Source organism: Schistocerca gregaria, chromosome 9 (assembly GCF_023897955.1).
Source record: "Schistocerca gregaria isolate iqSchGreg1 chromosome 9, iqSchGreg1.2, whole genome shotgun sequence".
Classification (NCBI taxonomy): domain Eukaryota; kingdom Metazoa; phylum Arthropoda; class Insecta; order Orthoptera; family Acrididae; genus Schistocerca; species Schistocerca gregaria.
Genome location: NC_064928.1, coordinates 43,779,178 through 43,802,036, shown reverse-complemented (window position 1 = coordinate 43,802,036; position 22,859 = coordinate 43,779,178).

Below are 22,859 nucleotides of genomic sequence, written 5' to 3'. Positions count from 1 at the left end.
TTGCGACATTACTCCCATGGAGGAAAGTGGGCATGGTGACTGTTGTATTCAACCCCGATGCAATTTCTGTGTTTCATCAACACTCTGATAGTCCACAGATTACAGAATGCCTCCAGATGTGCATCGGAAACTACTACTGGTCTACCAAGGAACGATCAAAGCGTTAACTGTTTGAGACATTACACCCACGGAGGAAAGTGCGCATGGTGACTGTTGTATTCAATCCCAACGCAATTTCTGTGTTTCTTCAAGACTCCGTTAGTCCACAGATTACAGAATGCCTCCAGATGTGCATCGGAAGCTACTACTGGACTTCTTGGGAACCATCAGAGCGTAGACTGTTTGAGACATTACTCCCATGGAGGAAAGTGCGTATGGTGACTGTTGTATTCAATCCCGAAGCAATTTCTGTGTTTCATCAACACTCTGATAGTCCACAGATTACAGAATGCCTCCAGATGTGCATCGGAAACTACTACTGGTCTTCCAGGGAACGATCAAAGCGTAGACTGTTTGATACATTACTCCCATGGAGGAAAGTGCGCATGTTGACGGTTGTATTCAATCCCGATGCAATTTCTGTGTTTCATCAACACTCTGATAGTCCACAGTTTACAGAATGCCTCCAGATGTGCATCGGAAACTGCTACTGCTCTTTCAGGACACGATCAAAGCGTAGACTGTTTGAGACATTACTCCCATGGAGGAAAGTGCGCATGGTGACTGTTGTATTGAATCCCGATGCAATTTTGGTTTCATCAACACTCTGATAGTCCACAGATTACAGAATGCCTCCAGATGTGCATCGGAAACAACAACTGGTCTTCCAGGATACGATCAAAGCGTAGACTGTTTGAGACATTACTCCCATGGAGGTAAGTGCGCATGGTGACTGTTTTATTCAATCCCGATGCAATTTCTGTGTTTCATCAACACTCAGATAATCCACAGATTACAGAATGCCTCCTGATGTGCATCGGAAATTACTACTGGTCTTCCAGGGAACGATCAAAGCGTAGACTGTTTGAGACATTACTCCCATGGAGGTAAGTGCGCATGGTGACTGTTGTATTAAATCCCGATGCAAATTCTGTGTTTAATCAACACTCTGATAGTCCACAGATTACAGAATGCCTCAAGATGTGCAATGGAAACTACTACTGGTCTTCCAGGGAGCGATCAAAGCGTAGACTGTTTGCGATATTACTCTCATGGAGGAAAGTGCGCATGGTGACTGTTGTAGTCAACCCCGATGCAATTTCTGTGTTTCATCAACACTCTGATAGTCCACAGATTACAGAATGCCTCCAGATGTGCATCGGAAACTACTACTGGTCTTCTTGGGAACCATCAGAGCGTAGACTGTTTGAGACATTATTCCCATGGAAGAAAGTGAGCATGGTGACTATTGTATTCAATCCCAACGCAATTTCTGTGTTTCTTCAAGACTCCGATAGTCCACAGATTACAGAATGCCTCCAGATGGGCATCGGAAAGTACTACTGGTCTTCCAGGGAACGATCAAAGCGTAAACTCTTTGTGACATTACTCCCATGGAGGAAAGTGCGCATGGTGACTGTTGTATTCCATCCCGATGCAATTTCTGTGTTTCATCAACACTCTGATAGTCCACAGATTACAGAATGCCTCAAGATGTGCATCGGAAACTGCTACTGGTCTTTCAGGGAACGATCAAAGCGTAAACTCTTTGTGACATTACTCCCATGGAGGAAAGTGCACATGGTGACTGTTGTATTCCATCCCGATGCAATTTCTGTGTTTCATCAACACTCTGATAGTCCACAGATTACAGAATGCCTCAAGATGTGCATCGGAAACTGCTACTGGACTTTCAGGACACGATAAAAGCGTAGACTGTTTGAGACATTACTCCCATGGAGGTAAGTGCGCATGGTGACTGTGTTATTCAATCCCGATGCAATTTCTGTGTTTCATCAACACTCTGATAGTCCACAGATTACAGAATGCTCCAAATGTGAATCGGATACTACTACTGGTCTTCCAGGGAACCATCAAAGCGTAGACTGTTTGAAACAATACTCCCATGGAGGTAACTGCACATGGTGACTGTTGTATTCAATCCCGATTCAATTTTTGTGTTTCATCAACACTCAGATAGTCCACAGATTACGGAATGCCTCCAGATGTGCATCGGAAACTACTACTGGCCTTCCAGGGAGCGATCAAAGCGTAGACTGTTTGCGACATTACTCCCATGGAGGAAAGTGGGCATGGTGACTGTTGTATTCAACCCCGATGCAATTTCTGTGTTTCATCAACACTCTGATAGTCCACAGATTACAGAATGCCTCCAGATGTGCATCGGAAACTACTACTGGTCTACCATGGAACGATCAAAGCGTTAACTGTTTGAGACATTACACCCACGGAGGAAAGTGCGCTTGGTGACTGTTGTATTCAATCCCCATGCAATTTCTGTGTTTCATCAACACTCTGATAGTCCACAGATTACAGAATGCCTCCAGATGTGCATCGGAAACTACTACTGGTCTTCTTGGGAACCATCAGAGCGTAGACTGTTTGAGACATTACTCCCATGGAGGAAAGTGCGCATGGTGACTGTTGTATTCAATCCCGAAGCAATTTCTGTGTTTCATCAACACTCTGATAGTCCAATGATTACAGAATGCCTCCAGATGTGCATCGGAAACTAGTACTGGTCTTCCAGGGAACGATCAAAGCGTAGACTGTTTGATACATTACTCCCATGGAGGAAAGTGCGCATGTTGACGGTTGTATTCAATCCCGATGCAATTTCTGTGTTTCATCAACACTCTGATAGTCCACAGATTACAGAATGCTCCAAATGTGAATCGGATACTACTACTGGTCTTCCAGGGAACCATCAAAGCGTAGACTGTTAGAGACAATACTCCCATGGAGGTAACTGCACATGGTGACTGTTGTATTCAATCCCGATGCAATTGCTGTGTTTCATCAACACTCAGATAGTCCACAGATTACAGAATGCCTCCAGATGTGCATCGGAAACTACTACTGGTCTTCCAGGGAGCGATCAAAGCGTAGACTGTTTGAGACATTACTCCCATGGAGGAAAGTGCGCATGGTGACTGTTGTATTCAATCCCAACGCAATTTCTGTGTTTCTTCAAGACCCCGATAGTCCACAGATTACAGAATGCCTCCAGATGGGCATCGGAAAGTACTACTGGTCTTCCAGGGAACGATCAAAGCGTAAACTCTTTGTGACAATACTCCCATGGAGGAAAGTGTGCATGGTGACTGTTGTATTCAATCCCGATGCAATTTCTGTGTTTCATCAACACTCTGATAGTCCACAGTTTACAGAATGCCTCCAGATGTGCATCGGAAACTGCTACTGCTCTTTCAGGACACGATCAAAGCGTAGACTGTTTGAGACATTACTCCCATGGTGGAAAGTGCGCATGGTGACTGTTGTATTGAATCCCGATGCAATTTTGGTTTCATCAACACTCTGATAGTCCACAGATTACAGAATGCCTCCAGATGTGCATCGGAAACAGCAACTGGTCTTCCAGGAAACGATCAAAGCGTAGACTGTTTGAGACATTACTCCCATCTAGGTAAGTGCGCATGGTGACTGTTTTATTCAATCCCGATGCAATTTCTGTGTTTCATCAACACTCAGATAATCCACAGATTACAGAATGCCTCTTGATGTGCATCGGAAATTACTACTGGTCTTCCAGGGAACGATCAAAGCGTAGACTGTTTCAGACATTCCTCCCATGGAGGTAAGTGCGCATGGTGACTGTTGTATTAAATCCCGATGCAAATTCTGTGTTTAATCAACACTCTGATAGTCCACAGATTTCAGAATGCCTCAAGATGTGCAATGGAAACTATTACTGGTCTTCCAGGGAGCGATCAAAGCGTAGACTGTTTGCGATATTACTCTCATGGAGGAAAGTGCGCATGGTGACTGTTGTAGTCAACCCCGATGCAATTTCTGTGTTTCATCAACACTCTGATAGTCCACAGTTTACAGAATGCCTCAAGATGTGCATCGGAAACTGCTACTGGTCTTTCAGGACACGATAAAACTTAGACTGTTTGAGACATTACTCCCATGGCGGAAAGTGCGCATGGTGACTATTGTATTCAATCCCGATGCAATTTCTGTGTTTCATCAACACTTAGATAGTCCACAGATTACAGAATGCCTCCAGATGTCCATCGGAAACTACTACTGGTCTTCCAGGGAGCGATCAAAGCGTAGACTGTTTGCGACATTACTCCCATGGATGAAAGGGGGCATGGTGACTGTTGTATTCAATCCCGATTCGATTTCTATGTTTCATCAACACTCTGATAGTCCACAGATTACAGAATTCCTCCAGATGTGCAATGGAAACTACCAGTGGTCTTCCAGGAAACGATCAAAGCGTAGACTGTTTGAGACATTACTCCCATGGAGGAAAGTGCGCATGGTGACTGTTGTATTCAATCCCGATTCGATTTCTATGTTTCATCAACACTCTGATAGTCCACAGATTACAGAATTCCTCCAGATGTGCATCGGAAACAACTACTGGTCTTCCAGGTAACGATCAAAGCTTAAACTGTTTGAGACATTACTCCCATGGAGGAAAGTGCGCATTGTGACTGTTGTATTCAATCCCGAAGCAATTTCTGTGTTTCATCAACACTCTGATAGTCCACAGATTACAGAATGCCTCCAGATGTGCATCGGAAACTACTAGTGGTCTTCCAGGGAACGATCAAAGCGTAGACTGTTTGAGACATTACTCCCACGGAGGAAAGCGCGCATGTTGACGTTTGTATTCAATCCCGATGCAATTTCTGTGTTTCATCAACACTCAGATAGTCCACAGATTACAGAATGCCTCCAGATGTGCATCGGAAAATACTACTGGTCTACCAGGGAACGATCAAAGCGTAAACTGTTTGAGACATTACACCCATTGAGGCAAGTGCGCATGGTGACTGTTGTATTCAATCCCGATGCAATTTCTGTGTTTCATCAACACTCTGATAGTCCACAGATTACAGAATGCCTCCAGAAGTGCATTGGAAACTACTAGTGGTCTTCCAAGAAACGATCAAAGCGTAGACTGTTTGAGACATTACTCCCATGGAGGAAAGTGCGCATTTGGACTGTTGTATTCAATCCCGATTCGATTTCTGTGTTTCATCAACACTCTGATAGTCCACAGATTACAGAATGCCTCCAGATGTGCATCGGAAACTACTACTGGTCTTCCAGGGAACGATCAAAGCGTAGACTATTTGAGACATTACTCCCATGGAGGAAAGTGCGCATGTTGACGGTTGCATTCAATCCCGATGCAATTTCTGTGTTTCATCAACACTCTGATAGACCACAGATTACAGAATGCCTCCAAATGTGAATCGGATACTACTACTGGTCTTCCAGGGAACCATCAAAGCGTAGACTGTTTGAGACAATACTCCCATGGAGGTAACTGCACATGGCGACTGTTGTATTCAATCCCGATGCAATTTCTGTGTTTCATCAACACTCAGATAGTCCACAGATTACAGAATGCCTCCAGATGTGCATCGGAAACTACTACTGGCCTTCCAGGGAGCAATCAAAGCGTAGACTGTTTGCGACATTACTCCCATGGAGGAAAGTGGGCATGGTGACTGTTGTATACAACCCCGATGCAATTTCTGTGTTTCATCAACACTCTCATAGTCCACAGATTACAGAATGCCTCCAGATGTGCATCGGAAACTACTAGTGGTCTACCAGGGAACGATCAAAGCGTAAACTGTTTGAGACATTACACCCATGGAGGAAAGTGCGCGTGGTGACTGTTGTATTCAATCCCGATGCAATTTCTGTGTTTCATCAACACTCTGATAGCCCACAGATTACAGAATGCCTCCAGATGTGCATCGGAAACTACTACTGGTCTTCTTGGGAACCATCAGAGCGTAGACTGTTTGAGACATTACTCCCATGGAGGAAAGTGAGCATGGTGACTGTTGTATTCAATCCCAACGCAATTTCTGTGTTTCTTCAAGACTCCGATAGTCCACAGATTACAGAATGCCTCCAGATGGGCATCGGAAAGTACTACTGGTCTTCCAGGGAACGATCAAAGCGTAAACTCTTTGTGACATTACTCCCATGGAGGAAAGTGCACATGGTGACTGTTGTATTCCATCCCGATGCAATTTCTGTGTTTCATCAACACTCTGATAGTCCACAGATTACAGAATGCCTCAAGATGTGCATCGGAAACTGCTACTGGACTGTCAGGACACGATAAAAGCGTAGACTGTTTGAGACATTACTCCCATGGAGGAAAGTGCGCATGGTGACTGTTGTATTCAATCCCGATGCAATTTCTGTGTTTCATCAACACTCAGATAGTCCACAGATTACAGAATGCCTCCAGATGTGCATCGGAAACTACTACTGGTCGTCAAGGGAGCGATCAAAGCGTAGACTGTTTGCGACATTACTCCCATGGAGGAAAGTGGGCATGTTGACTGTTGTATTCAACCCCGATGCAATTTCTGTGTTTCATCAACACTCTGATAGTAGACAGATTACAGAATGCCTCCAGATGTGCATCGGAAACTACTACTGGTCTACCAGGGAACGATCAAAGCGTAGACTGTTTGATACATTACTCCCATGGAGGAAAGTGCGCATGTTGACGGTTGTATTCAATCCCGATGCAATTTCTGTGTTTCATCAACACTCTGATAGTCCACAGATTACAGAATGCCTCCAGATGTGCATCGGAAACAACAACTGGTCTTCCAGGAAACGATCAAAGCGTAGACTGTTTGAGACATTACTCCCATGGAGGTAAGTGCGCATGGTGACTGTTTTATTCAATCCCGATGCAATTTCTGTGTTTCATCAACACTCAGATAATCCACAGATTACAGAATGCTTCTTGATGTGCATCGGAAATTACTACTGGTCTTCCAGGGAACGATCAAAGCGTAGACTGTTTGAGACATTACTCCCATGGAGGTAAGTGCGCATGGTGACTGTTGTATTAAATCCCGATGCAAATTCTGTGTTTAATCAACACTCTGATAGTCCACAGATTACAGAATGCCTCAAGATGTGCAATGGAAACTACTACTGGTCTTCCAGGGAGCGATCAAAGCGTAGACTGTTTGCGATATTACTCTCATGGAGGAAAGTGCGCATGGTGACTGTTGTAGTCAACCCCGATGCAATTTCTGTGTTTCATCAACACTCTGATAGTCCACAGATTACAGAATGCCTCAAGATGTGCATCGCAAACTGCTACTGGTCTTTCAGGACACGATAAAACTTAGACTGTTTGAGACATTACTCCCATGGCGGAAAGTGCGCATGGTGACTATTGTATTCAATCCCGATGCAATTTCTGTGTTTCATCAACACTTAGATAGTCCACAGATTACAGAATGCCTCCAGATGTCCATCGGAAACTACTACTGGTCTTCCAGGGAGCGATCAAAGCGTAGACTGTTTGCGACATTACTCCCATGGATGAAAGTGGGCATGGTGACCGTTGTATTCAACCCCGATGCAATTTCTGTGTTTCTTCAAGAGTCCGATAGTCCACAGATTACAGAATGCCTCCAGATGTGCAATGGAAACTACCAGTGGTCTTTCAGGAAACGATCAAAGCGTAGACTGTTTGAGACATTACTCCCATGGAGGAAAGTGCGCATGGTGACTGTTGTATTCAATCCCGATTCGATTTCTATGTTTCATCAACACTCTGATAGTCCACAGATTACAGAATTCCTCCAGATGTGCATCGGAAACAACTACTGGTCTTCCAGGTAACGATCAAAGCGTAAACTGTTTGAGACATTACTCCCATGGAGGAAAGTGCGCATTGTGACTGTTGTATTCAATCCCGAAGCAATTTCTGTGTTTCATCAACACTCTGATAGTCCACAGATTACAGAATGCCTCCAGATGTGCATCGGAAACTACTAGTGGTCTTCCAGGGAACGATCAAAGCGTAGACTGTTTGAGACATTACTCCCACGGAGGAAAGCGCGCATGGTGACTGTTGTATTCAATCCCAACGCAATATCTGTGTTTCTTCAAGACTCCGATAGTCCACAGATTACAGAATGCCTCCAGATGGGCATCGGAAAGTACTACTGGTCTTCCAGGGAACGATCAAAGCGTAAACTCTTTGTGACATTACTCCCATAGAGGAAAGTGCGCATGGTGAATATTGTAATCAAACCCGATGCAAATTCTGTGTTTAATCAACACTCTGATAGTCCACAGATTACAGAATGCCTCCAGAAGTGCAATGGAAACTACTAGTGGTCTTCCAGGAAACGATCAAAGCGTAGACTGTTTGAGACATTACTCCCATGGAGGAAAGTGCGCATTTTGACTGTTGTATTCAATCCCGATCCGATTTCCGTGTTTCATCAACACTCTGATAGTCCACAGATTACAGAATGCCTCCAGATATGCATCGGAAACTACTACTGGTCTTCCAGGGAACGATCAAAGCGTAGACTGTTTGAGACATTACTCCCATGGAGGAAAGTGCGCATGTTGACGGTTGCATTCAATCCCGATGCAATTTCTGTGTTTCATCAACACTCTGATAGACCACAGATTACAGAATGCCTCCAAATGTGAATCGGATACTACTACTGGTCTTCCAGGGAACCATCAAAGCGTAGACTGTTTGAGACAATACTCCCATGGAGGTAACTGCACATGGCGACTGTTGTATTCAATCCCGATGCAATTTCTGTGTTTCATCAACACTCAGATAGTCCACAGATTACAGAATGCCTCCAGATGTGCATCGGAAACTACTACTGGCCTTCCAGGGAGCAATCAAAGCGTAGACTGTTTGCGACATTACTCCCATGGAGGAAAGTGGGCATGGTGACTGTTGTATACAACCCCGATGCAATTTCTGTGTTTCATCAACACTCTGATAGTCCACAGATTTCAGAATGCCTCCAGATGTGCATCGGAAACTACTAGTGGTCTACCAGGGAACGATCAAAGCGTAAACTGTTTGAGACATTACACCCATGGAGGAAAGTGCGCATGGTGACTGTTGTATTCAATCCCGATGCAATTTCTGTGTTTCATCAACACTCTGATAGCCCACAGATTACAGAATGCCTCCAGATGTGCATCGGAAACTACTACTGGTCTTCTTGGGAACCATCAGAGCGTAGACTGTTTGAGACATTACTCCCATGGAGGAAAGTGAGCATGGTGACTGTTGTATTCAATCCCAACGCAATTTCTGTGTTTCTTCAAGACTCCGATAGTCCACAGATTACAGAATGCCTCCAGATGGGCATCGGAAAGTACTACTGGTCTTCCAGGGAACGATCAAAGCGTAAACTCTTTGTGACATTACTCCCATGGAGGAAAGTGCACATGGTGATTGTTGTATTCCATCCCGATGCAATTTCTGTATTTCATCAACACTCTGATAGTCCACAGATTACAGAATGCCTCAAGATGTGCATCGGAAACTGCTACTGGACTTTCAGGACACGATAAAAGCGTAGACTGTTTGAGACATTACTCCCATGGAGGAAAGTGCGCATGGTGACTGTTGTATTCAATCCCAAAGCAATTTCTGTGTTTCATCAACACTCAGATAATCCACAGATTACAGAATGCCTCCTGATGTGCATCGGAAATTACTACTGGTCTTCCAGGGAACGATCAAAGCGTAGACTGTTTGAGACATTACTCCCATGGAGGTAAGTGCGCATGGTGACTGTTGTATTAAATCCCGATGCAAATTCTGTGTTTAATCAACACTCTGATAATCCACAGATTACAGAATGCCTCAAGATGATCAATGGAAACTGCCACTGGTCTTCCAGGAAACGATCAAAGCGTAGACTGTTTGAGACATTACTCCCATGGAGGAAAGTGCGCATGGTGACTGTTGTATTCAATCCCGATTAGATTTCTGTGTTTCATCAACACTACGATAGTCCACAGATTGCAGAATTCCTCCAGATGTGCATCGGAAAGTACTACTAGTCTTCCAGGGAACGATCAAAGCGTAAACTGTTTGAGACATTAATCCTATGGAGGAAAGTGCGCATGGTGACTGTTGTATTCAATCCCGATGCAATTTCTGTGTTTCATCAACACTCAGATAGTCCACAGATTACAGAATGCCTCCAGATGTGCAATGGAAAATACCACTGGTCTTCCAGGAAACGATCAAAGCGTAGACTGTTTGAGACATTTCTCCCATGGAGGAAAGTGCGCATGGTGACTGTTGTATTCAATCCCGATTCGATTTCTGTGTTTCATCAACACTCTGATAGTCCACAGATTACAGAATGCCTCCAGATGTGCATCGGAAACTACTACTGGTCTTCCAGGGAACGATCAAAGAGTAAACTGTTTGAGACATTACTCTCATGGAGGAAAGTGCGCATAATGACTGTTGTGTTCAATCCCGAAGCAATTTCTGTGTTTCATCAACACTCTGATAGTCCACAGATTATATAATGCCTCCAGATGTGCATCGGAAACTACTACTGGTCTTACAGGGAACGATCAAAGCGTGGACAATTTGAGACATTAATCCCATGGAGGAAAGTGCGCATGGTGACTGTTGTATTCAATCCCGAAGCAATTTCTGTGTTTCATCAACACTCTGATAGTCCACAGATTACAGAATGCCTCCAGATGTGCATCGGAAACTACTACTGGTCCCCCAGGGAACGATCAAAGCATAGACTGTTTGAGACATTACTCCCATGTTGGAAAATGCGCATGGTGACTGTTGTATTCAATCCCGATTAGATTTCTGTGTTTCATCAACACTCTGATAGTCCGCAGATTACAGAATTCTTCCAGATGTGCATCGGAAACTACTACTGGTCTTCCAGGGAACGATCAAAGCGTAAACTGTTTGAGACATTACTCCCATGGAGGAAAGTGCGCATGGTGACTGTTGTATTCAATCCCGAAGCAATTTCTGTGTTTCGTCAACACTCTGATAGTCCACAGATTAAAGAAAGCTCCAGATGAGCATCGGAAACTACTACTGGTCTTCCAGGGAACGATCAAAGCGTAGACTGTTTGAGACATTACTCCCTTGGAGGAAAGTGCGCATGGTGACTGTTGTATTCAATCCCGATGCAAATTCTGTTCTTGAACAACACTCTGATAGTCCACAGATTACAGAATGGCTCCAGATGTGCAATGGAAACTACCACTGGTCTTCTAGGAAACGATCAAAGCGTAGACTGTTTGAGACATTACTCCCATGGAGGAAAGTGCGCATGGTGACTGTTGTATTCAATCCCGATTCGATTTCTGTGTTTCATCAACACTCTGATAGTCCACAGATTACACAATTCCTTCAGATGTGCATCGGAAACTACTACTTGTCTTCCAGGGAACGATCAAAGCGTAAACTCTTTGAGACATTACTCCCATGGAGGTAAGTGCGCATGGTGACTTTTGTATTCAATCTTGATGCAATTTCTGTGTTTCATCAACAATCTGATAGTCAACAGATTACAGAATGCCCCCAGATGTGCATCGGAAACTGCTACTGGTCTTCCAGGAAACGATCAAAGCGTAGACTGTTTGAGACATTACTCCCATGGAGGAAAGTGCGCATGGTGACTGTTGTATTCAATCCCGATGCAATTTCTGTGTTTCATCAACACTATGGTAGTCGACAGACTACAGAATGCCTCCAGAGGTGCATCGGAGGCTACTACTGGTCTTCCAGGGAACGATCAAAGCGTAGACTGTTTGAGACATTACTCCCTTGGAGGAAAGTGCGCATGGTGACTGTTGTATTCAATCCCGATGCAAATTCTGTTCTTGAACAACACTCTGATAGTGCACAGATTACAGAATGGCTCCAGATGTGCAATGGAAACTACCACTGGTCTTCTAGGAGACGATCAAAGCGTAGACTGTTTGAGACATTACTCCCATGGAGGAAAGTGCGCATGGTGACTGTTGTATTCAATCCCGATTCGATTTCTGTGTTTCATCAACACTCTGATAGTCCACAGATTACACAATTCCTTCAGATGTGCATCGGAAACTACTACTTGTCTTCCAGGGAACGATCAAAGCGTAAACTCTTTGAGACATTACTCCCATGGAGGGAAGTGCGCATGGTGACTTTTGTATTCAATCTTGATGCAATTTCTGTGTTTCATCAACAATCTGATAGTCAACAGATTACAGAATGCCCCCAGATGTGCATCGGAAACTGCTACTGGTCTTCCAGGAAACGATCAAAGCGTAGACTGTTTGAGACATTACTCCCATGGAGGAAAGTGCGCATGGTGACTGTTGTATTCAATCCCGATGCAATTTCTGTGTTTCATCAACACTATGGTAGTCGACAGACTACAGAATGCCTCCAGATGTGCATCGGAGACTACTACTGGTCTTCCAGGAAACGATCAAAGCGTAAACTCTTTGTGACATTACTCCCATGGAGGAAAGTGCACATGGTGACTGTTGTATTCCATCCCGATGCAATTTCTGTGTTTCATCAACACTCTGATAGTCCACAGATTACAGAATGCCTCAAGATGTGCATCGGAAACTGCTACTGGACTGTCAGGACACGATAAAAGCGTAGACTGTTTGAGACATTACTCCCATGGAGGAAAGTGCGCATGGTGACTGTTGTATTCAATCCCGATGCAATTTCTGTGTTTCATCAACACTCAGATAGTCCACAGATTACAGAATGCCTCCAGATGTGCATCGGAAACTACTACTGGTCGTCCAGGGAGCGATCAAAGCGTAGACTGTTTGCGACATTACTCCCATGGAGGAAAGTGGGCATGTTGACTGTTGTATTCAACCCCGATGCAATTTCTGTGTTTCATCAACACTCTGATAGTAGACAGATTACAGAATGCCTCCAGATGTGCATCGGAAACTACTACTGGTCTACCAGGGAACGATCAAAGCGTAGACTGTTTGATACATTACTCCCATGGAGGAAAGTGCGCATGTTGACGGTTGTATTCAATCCCGATGCAATTTCTGTGTTTCATCAACACTCTGATAGTCCACAGATTACAGAATGCTTCTTGATGTGCATCGGAAATTACTACTGGTCTTCCAGGGAACGATCAAAGCGTAGACTGTTTGAGACATTACTCCCATGGAGGTAAGTGCGCATGGTGACTGTTGTATTAAATCCCGATGCAAATTCTGTGTTTAATCAACACTCTGATAGTCCACAGATTACAGAAAGCCTCAAGATGTGCAATGGAAACTACTACTGGTCTTCCAGGGAGCGATCAAAGCGTAGACTGTTTGCGATATTACTCTCATGGAGGAAAGTGCGCATGGTGACTGTTGTAGTCAACCCCGATGCAATTTCTGTGTTTCATCAACACTCTGATAGTCCACAGATTACAGAATGCTTCAAGATGTGCATCGCAAACTGCTACTGGTCTTTCAGGACACGATAAAACTTAGACTGTTTGAGACATTACTCCCATGGCGGAAAGTGCGCATGGTGACTATTGTATTCAATCCCGATGCAATTTCTGTGTTTCATCAACACTTAGATAGTCCACAGATTACAGAATGCCTCCAGATGTCCATCGGAAACTACTACTGGTCTTCCAGGGAGCGATCAAAGCGTAGACTGTTTGCGACATTACTCCCATGGATGAAAGTGGGCATGGTGACCGTTGTATTCAACCCCGATGCAATTTCTGTGTTTCTTCAAGAGTCCGATGGTCCACAGATTACAGAATGCCTCCAGATGTGCAATGGAAACTACCAGTGGTCTTTCAGGAAACGATCAAAGCGTAGACTGTTTGAGACATTACTCCCATGGAGGAAAGTGCGCATGGTGACTGTTGTATTCAATCCCGATTCGATTTCTATGTTTCATCAACACTCTGATAGTCCACAGATTACAGAATGCCTCCAGATGTGCATCGGAAACTACTACTGGTCTTCCAGTAGTTGTTTTCAATCCCGATGCATTTTCTGTGTTTCATCAACACTCAGATAGTCCACAGATTACAGAATGCCTCCAGATGTGCATCGGAAACTACTACTGGTCTTCCAGGGAGCGAACAAAGCGTAGACTGTTTGCGGCATTACTCTCATGGAGGAAAGTGGGCATGGTGACTGTTGTATTCAACCCCGATGCAATTTCTGTGTTTCATCAACACTCTGATAGTCCACAGATTACAGAATGCCTCCACATGTGCATCGGAAAATACTACTGGTCTACCAGGGAACGATCAAAGCGTAAACTGTTTGAGACATTACACCCATTGAGGAAAGTGCGCATGGTGACTGTTGTATTCAATCCCGATGCAATTTCTGTGTTTCATCAACACTCTCATAGTCCACAGATTTCAGAATGCCTCCAGATGTGCATCGGAAACTACTACTGGTCTTCTTGGGAACCATCAGAGCGTAGACTGTTTGAGACATTACTCCCATGGAGGAAAGTGCGCATGGTGACTGTTGTATTCAATCCCAACGCAATTTCTGTGTTTCTTCAAGACTCCGATAGTCCACAGATTACAGAATGCCTCCAGATGGGCATCGGAAAGTACTACTGGTCTTCCAGGGAACGATCAAAGCGTAAACTCTTTGTGACATTACTCCCATAGAGGAAAGTGCGCATGGTGAATATTGTAATCAAACCCGATGCAAATTCTGTGTTTAATCAACACTCTGATAGTCCACAGATTACAGAATGCCTCCAGAAGTGCAATGGAAACTACTAGTGGTCTTCCAGGAAACGATCAAAGCGTAGACTGTTTGAGACATTACTCCCATGGAGGAAAGTGCGCATTTTGACTGTTGTATTCAATCCCGATCCGATTTCTGTGTTTCATCAACACTCTGATAGTCCACAGATTACAGAATGCCTCCAGATATGCATCGGAAACTACTACTGGTCTTCCAGGGAACGATCAAAGCGTAGACTGTTTGAGACATTACTCCCATGGAGGAAAGTGCGCATGTTGACGGTTGCATTCAATCCCGATGCAATTTCTGTGTTTCATCAACACTCTGATAGACCACAGATTACAGAATGCCTCCAAATGTGAATCGGATACTACTACTGGTCTTCCAGGGAACCATCAAAGCGTAGACTGTTTGAAACAATACTCCCATGGAGGTAACTGCACATGGCGACTGTTGTATTCAATCCCGATGCAATTTCTGTGTTTCATCAACACTCAGATAGTCCACAGATTACAGAATGCCTCCAGATGTGCATCGGAAACTACTACTGGCCTTCCAGGGAGCAATCAAAGCGTAGACTGTTTGCGACATTACTCCCATGGAGGAAAGTGGGCATGGTGACTGTTGTATACAACCCCGATGCAATTTCTGTGTTTCATCAACACTCTGATAGTCCACAGATTTCAGAATGCCTCCAGATGTGCATCGGAAACTACTAGTGGTCTACCAGGGAACGATCAAAGCGTAAACTGTTTGAGACATTACACCCATGAAGGAAAGTGCGCATGGTGACTGTTGTATTCAATCCCGATGCAATTTCTGTGTTTCATCAACACTCTGATAGCCCACAGATTACAGAATGCCTCCAGATGTGCATCGGAAACTACTACTGGTCTTCTTGGGAACCATCAGAGCGTAGACTGTTTGAGACATTACTCCCATGGAGGAAAGTGAGCATGGTGACTGTTGTATTCAATCCCAAAGCAATTTCTGTGTTTCATCAACACTCAGATAATCCACAGATTACAGAATGCCTCCTGATGTGCATCGGAAATTACTACTGGTCTTACAGGGAACGATCAAAGCGTGGACAATTTGAGACATTAATCCCATGGAGGAAAGTGCGCATGGTGACTGTTGTATTCAATCCCGAAGCAATTTCTGTGTTTCATCAACACTCTGATAGTCCACAGATTACAGAATGCCTCCAGATGTGCATCGGAAACTACTACTGGTCCCCCAGGGAACGATCAAAGCATAGACTGTTTGAGACATTACTCCCATGTTGGAAAATGCGCATGGTGACTGTTGTATTCAATCCCGATTAGATTTCTGTGTTTCATCAACACTCTGATAGTCCGCAGATTACAGAATTCTTCCAGATGTGCATCGGAAACTACTACTGGTCTTCCAGGGAACGATCAAAGCGTAAACTGTTTGAGACATTACTCCCATGGAGGAAAGTGCGCATGGTGACTGTTGTATTCAATCCCGAAGCAATTTCTGTGTTTCGTCAACACTCTGATAGTCCGCAGATTACAGAATTCTTCCAGATGTGCATCGGAAACTACTACTGGTCTTCCAGGGAACGATCAAAGCGTAAACTGTTTGAGACATTACACCCATGGAGGAAAGTGAGCATGGTGACTGTTGTATTCAATCCCGATGCAATTTCTGTGTTTCATCAACACTCTGATAGTCCACAGATTACAGAATGCCTCAAGATGTGCATCGGAAACTGCTACTGGACTTTCAGGACACGATAAAAGCGTAGACTGTTTGAGACATTACTCCCATGGAGGAAAGTGCGCATGGTGACTGTTGTATTCAATCCCAAAGCAATTTCTGTGTTTCATCAACACTCAGATAATCCACAGATTACAGAATGCCTCCTGATGTGCATCGGAAATTACTACTGGTCTTCCAGGGAACGATCAAAGCGTAGACTGTTTGAGACATTACTCCCATGGAGGTAAGTGCGCATGGTGACTGTTGTATTAAATCCCGATGCAAATTCTGTGTTTAATCAACACTCTGATAATCCACAGATTACAGAATGCCTCAAGATGATCAATGGAAACTGCCACTGGTCTTCCAGGAAACGATCAAAGCGTAGACTGTTTGAGACATTACTCCCATGGAGGAAAGTGCGCATGGTGACTGTTGTATTCAATCCCGATTAGATTTCTGTGTTTCATCAACACTACGATAGTCCACAGATTGCAGAATTCCTCCAGATGTGCATCGGAAAGTACTACTAGTCTTCCAGGGAACGATCAAAGCGTAAACTGTTTGAGACATTAATCCTATGGAGGAAAGTGCGCATGGTGACTGTTGTATTCAATCCCGATGCAATTTCTGTGTTTCATCAACACTCAGATAGTCCACAGATTACAGAATGCCTCCAGATGTGCAATGGAAAATACCACTGGTCTTCCAGGAAACGATCAAAGCGTAGACTGTTTGAGACATTTCTCCCATGGAGGAAAGTGCGCATGGTGACTGTTGTATTCAATCCCGATTCGATTTCTGTGTTTCATCAACACTCTGATAGTCCACAGATTACAGAATGCCTCCAGATGTGCATCGGAAACTACTACTGGTCTTCCAGGGAACGATCAAAGAGTAAAGTGTTTGAGACATTACTCCCATGGAGGAAAGTGCGCATAATGACTGTTGTGTTCAATCCCGAAGCAATTTCTGTGTTTCATCAACACTCTGATAGTCCACAGATTATATAATGCCTCCAGATGTGCATCGGAAACTACTACTGGTCTTACAGGGAACGATCAAAGCGTGGACAATTTGAGACATTAATCCCATGGAGGAAAGTGCGCATGGTGACTGTTGTATTCAATCCCGAAGCAATTTCTGTGTTTCATCAACACTCTGATAGTCCACAGATTACAGAATGCCTCCAGATGTGCATCGGAAACTACTACTGGTCCCCCAGGGAACGATCAAAGCATAGACTGTTTGAGACATTACTCCCATGTTGGAAAATGCGCATGGTGACTGTTGTATTCAATCCCGATTAGATATCTGTGTTTCATCAACACTCTGATAGTCCGCAGATTACAGAATTCTTCCAGATGTGCATCGGAAACTACTACTGGTCTTCCAGGGAACGATCAAAGCGTAAACTGTTTGAGACATTACTCCCATGGAGGAAAGTGCGCATGGTGACTGTTGTATTCAATCCCGAAGCAATTTCTGTGTTTCGTCAACACTCTGATAGTCCACAGATTAAAGAAAGCTCCAGATGAGCATCGGAAACTACTACTGGTCTTCCAGGGAACGATCAAAGCGTAGACTGTTTGAGACATTACTCCCTTGGAGGAAAGTGCGCATGGTGACTGTTGTATTCAATCCCGATGCAAATTCTGTTCTTGAACAACACTCTGATAGTCCACAGATTACAGAATGGCTCCAGATGTGCAATGGAAACTACCACTGGTCTTCTAGGAAACGATCAAAGCGTAGACTGTTTGAGACATTACTCCCATGGAGGAAAGTGCGCATGGTGACTGTTGTATTCAATCCCGATTCGATTTCTGTGTTTCATCAACACTCTGATAGTCCACAGATTACACAATTCCTTCAGATGTGCATCGGAAACTACTACTTGTCTTCCAGGGAACGATCAAAGCGTAAACTCTTTGAGACATTACTCCCATGGAGGGAAGTGCGCATGGTGACTTTTGTATTCAATCTTGATGCAATTTCTGTGTTTCATCAACAATCTGATAGTCAACAGATTACAGAATGCCCCCAGATGTGCATCGGAAACTGCTACTGGTCTTCCAGGAAACGATCAAAGCGTAGACTGTTTGAGACATTACTCCCATGGAGGAAAGTGCGCATGGTGACTGTTGTATTCAATCCCGATGCAATTTCTGTGTTTCATCAACACTATGGTAGTCGACAGACTACAGAATGCCTCCAGAGGTGCATCGGAGGCTACTACTGGTCTTCCAGGAAACGATCAAAGCGTAGACTGTATGAGACATTACTCCCACGGAGGAATGTGCGCATGGTGACTGTTGTATTCAATCGCGATGCAATTTCTGTGTTTCATCAACACTCTGATAGTCCACAGACTACAGAATGACTCCAGATGTGCATCAGAAACTACTACTGGTCTTCCAGGGAACGATGAAAGCGTATACTGTTTGAGACATTACTCCCATGGAGGTAAGGGCGCATGGTGACTGTTGTATTCAATCCCGATGCAATTTTGTTTTCATCAACACTCTGATAGTCCACAGATTACAGAATGCCTCCAGATGTGCATCGGAAACTACTACTGGTCTTTCAGGAAACGACCAAAGCGTAAACTGTTTGAGACATTACTCCCATGGAGGAAAGTGCGCATGGTGACTGTTGTATTCAATCCCGATGCAATTTCGGTGTTTCATCAACACTCTGATAGTCCACAGATTACAGAATGCCACCAGATGTGCATCGGAAACTACTACTGGTCTTCCAGGGAACGATCAAAGCGTAAACTCTTTGAGACATTACTCCCATGCAGGGAAGTGCGCATAGTGACTGTTGTATTCAATCCCGATTCGATTTCTGTGTTTCATCAACACTCTGATAGTCCACAGATTACAGAATGCCTCCAGATGTGCATCGGAAACTACTACTGGTCTTCCAGGGAACGATCAAAGGGTAAAGTGTTTGAGACATTACTTTCATGGAGGAAAGTGCGCATAATGACTGTTGTGTTCAATCCCGAAGCAATTTCTGTGTTTCATCAACACTCTGATAGTCCACAGATTATATAATGCCTCCAGATGTGCATCGGAAACTACTACTGGTCTTACAGGGAACGATCAAAGCGTGGACAATTAGAGACATTAATCCCATGGAGGAAAGTGCGCATGGTGACTGTTGTATTCAATCCCGAAGCAATTTCTGTGTTTCATCAACACTCTGATAGTCCACAGATTACAGAATGCCTCCAGATGTGCATCGGAAACTACTACTGGTCCCCCAGGGAACGATCAAAGCATAGACTGTTTGAGACATTACTCCCATGTTGGAAAATGCGCATGGTGACTGTTGTATTCAATCCCGATTAGATTTCTGTGTTTCATCAACACTCTGATAGTCCGCAGATTACAGAATTCTTCCAGATGTGCATCGGAAACTACTACTGGTCTTCCAGGGAACGATCAAAGCGTAAACTGTTTGAGACATTACTCCCATGGAGGAAAGTGCGCATGGTGACTGTTGTATTCAATCCCGAAGCAATTTCTGTGTTTCGTCAACACTCTGATAGTCCACAGATTAAAGAAATCTCCAGATGAGCATCGGAAACTACTACTGGCCTTCCAGGGAACGATCAAAGCGTAGACTGTTTGAGACATTACTCCCTTGGAGGAAAGTGCGCATGGTGACTGTTGTATTCAATCCCGATGCAAATTCTGTTCTTGAACAACACTCTGATAGTCCACAGATTACAGAATGGCTCCAGATGTGCAATGGAAACTACCACTGGTCTTCTAGGAAACGATCAAAGCGTAGACTGTTTGAGACATTACTCCCATGGAGGAAAGTGCGCATGGTGACTGTTGTATTCAATCCCGATTCGATTTCTGTGTTTCATCAACACTCTGATAGTCCACAGATTACACAATTCCTTCAGATGTGCATCGGAAACTACTACTTGTCTTCCAGGGAACGATCAAAGCGTAAACTCTTTGAGACATTACTCCCATGGAGGGAAGTGCGCATGGTGACTTTTGTATTCAATCTTGATGCAATTTCTGTGTTTCATCAACAATCTGATAGTCAACAGATTACAGAATGCCCCCAGATGTGCATCGGAAACTGCTACTGGTCTTCCAGGAAACGATCAAAGCGTAGACTGTTTGAGACATTACTCCCATGGAGGAAAGTGCGCATGGTGACTGTTGTATTCAATCCCGATGCAATTTCTGTGTTTCATCAACACTATGGTAGTCGACAGACTACAGAATGCCTCCAGAGGTGCATCGGAGACTACTACTGGTCTTCCAGGAAACGATCAAAGCGTAGACTGTATGAGACATTCCTCCCACGGAGGAATGTGCGCATGGTGACTTGTATTCAATCGCGATGCAATTTCTGTGTTTCATCAACACTCTGATAGTCCACAGACTACAGAATGACTCCAGATGTGCATCGGAAACTACTACTGGTCTTCCAGGGAACGATGAAAGCGTATACTGTTTGAGACATTACTCCCATGGAGGTAAGGGCGCATGGTGACTGTTGTATTCAATCCCGATGCAATTTTGTTTTCATCAACACTCTGATAGTCCACAGATTACAGAATGACTCCAGATGTGCATCGGAAACTACTACTGGTCTTTCAGGAAACGACCAAAGCGTAAACTGTTTGAGACATTACTCCCATGGAGGAAAGTGCGCATGGTGACTGTTGTATTCAATCCCGATGCAATTTCGGTGTTTCATCAACACTCTGATAGTCCACAGATTACAGAATGCCACCAGATGTGCATCGGAAACTACTACTGGTCTTCCAGGGAACGATCAAAGCGTAAACTCTTTGAGACATTACTCCCATGCAGGGAAGTGCGCATAGTGACTGTTGTATTCAATCCCGATTCGATTTCTGTGTTTCATCAACACTCTGATAGCCCACAGATTACAGAATGCCTCCAGATGTGCATCGGAAACTACTACTGGTCTTCCAGGGAACGATCAAAGAGTAAAGTGTTTGAGACATTACTTTCATGGAGGAAAGTGCGCATAATGACTGTTGTGTTCAATCCCGAAGCAATTTCTGTGTTTCATCAACACTCTGATAGTCCACAGATTATATAATGCCTCCAGATGTGCATCGGAAACTACTACTGGTCTTACAGGGAACGATCAAAGCGTGGACAATTAGAGACATTAATCCCATGGAGGAAAGTGCGCATGGTGACTGTTGTATTCAATCCCGAAGCAATTTCTGTGTTTCATCAACACTCTGATAGTCCACAGATTACAGAATGCCTCCAGATGTGCATCGGAAACTACTACTGGTCCCCCAGGGAACGATCAAAGCATAGACTGTTTGAGACATTACTCCCATGTTGGAAAATGCGCATGGTGACTGTTGTATTCAATCCCGATTAGATTTCTGTGTTTCATCAACACTCTGATAGTCCGCAGATTACAGAATTCTTCCAGATGTGCATCGGAAACTACTACTGGTCTTCCAGGGAACGATCAAAGCGTAAACTGTTTGAGACATTACTCCCATGGAGGAAAGTGCGCATGGTGACTGTTGTATTCAATCCCGAAGCAATTTCTGTGTTTCGTCAACACTCTGATAGTCCACAGATTAAAGAAAGCTCCAGATGAGCATCGGAAACTACTACTGGTCTTCCAGGGAACGATCAAAGCGTAGACTGTTTGAGACATTACTCCCTTGGAGGAAAGTGCGCATGGTGACTGTTGTATTCAATCCCGATGCAAATTCTGTTCTTGAACAACACTCTGATAGTCCACAGATTACAGAATGGCTCCAGATGTGCAATGGAAACTACCACTGGTCTTCTAGGAAACGATCAAAGCGTAGACTGTTTGAGACATTACTCCCATGGAGGAAAGTGCGCATGGTGACTGTTGTATTCAATCCCGATTCGATTTCTGTGTTTCATCAACACTCTGATAGTCCACAGATTACACAATTCCTTCAGATGTGCATCGGAAACTACTACTTGTCTTCCAGGGAACGATCAAAGCGTAAACTCTTTGAGACATTACTCCCATGGAGGGAAGTGCGCATGGTGACTTTTGTATCCAATCTTGATGCAATTTCTGTGTTTCATCAACAATCTGATAGTCAACAGATTACAGAATGCCCCCAGATGTGCATCGGAAACTGCTACTGGTCTTCCAGGAAACGATCAAAGCGTAGACTGTTTGAGACATTACTCCCATGGAGGAAAGTGCGCATGGTGACTGTTGTATTCAATCCCGATGCAATTTCTGTGTTTCATCAACACTATGGTAGTCGACAGACTACAGAATGCCTCCAGATGTGCATCGGAGACTACTACTGGTCTTCCAGGAAACGATCAAAGCGTAGACTGTATGAGACATTACTCCCACGGAGGAAT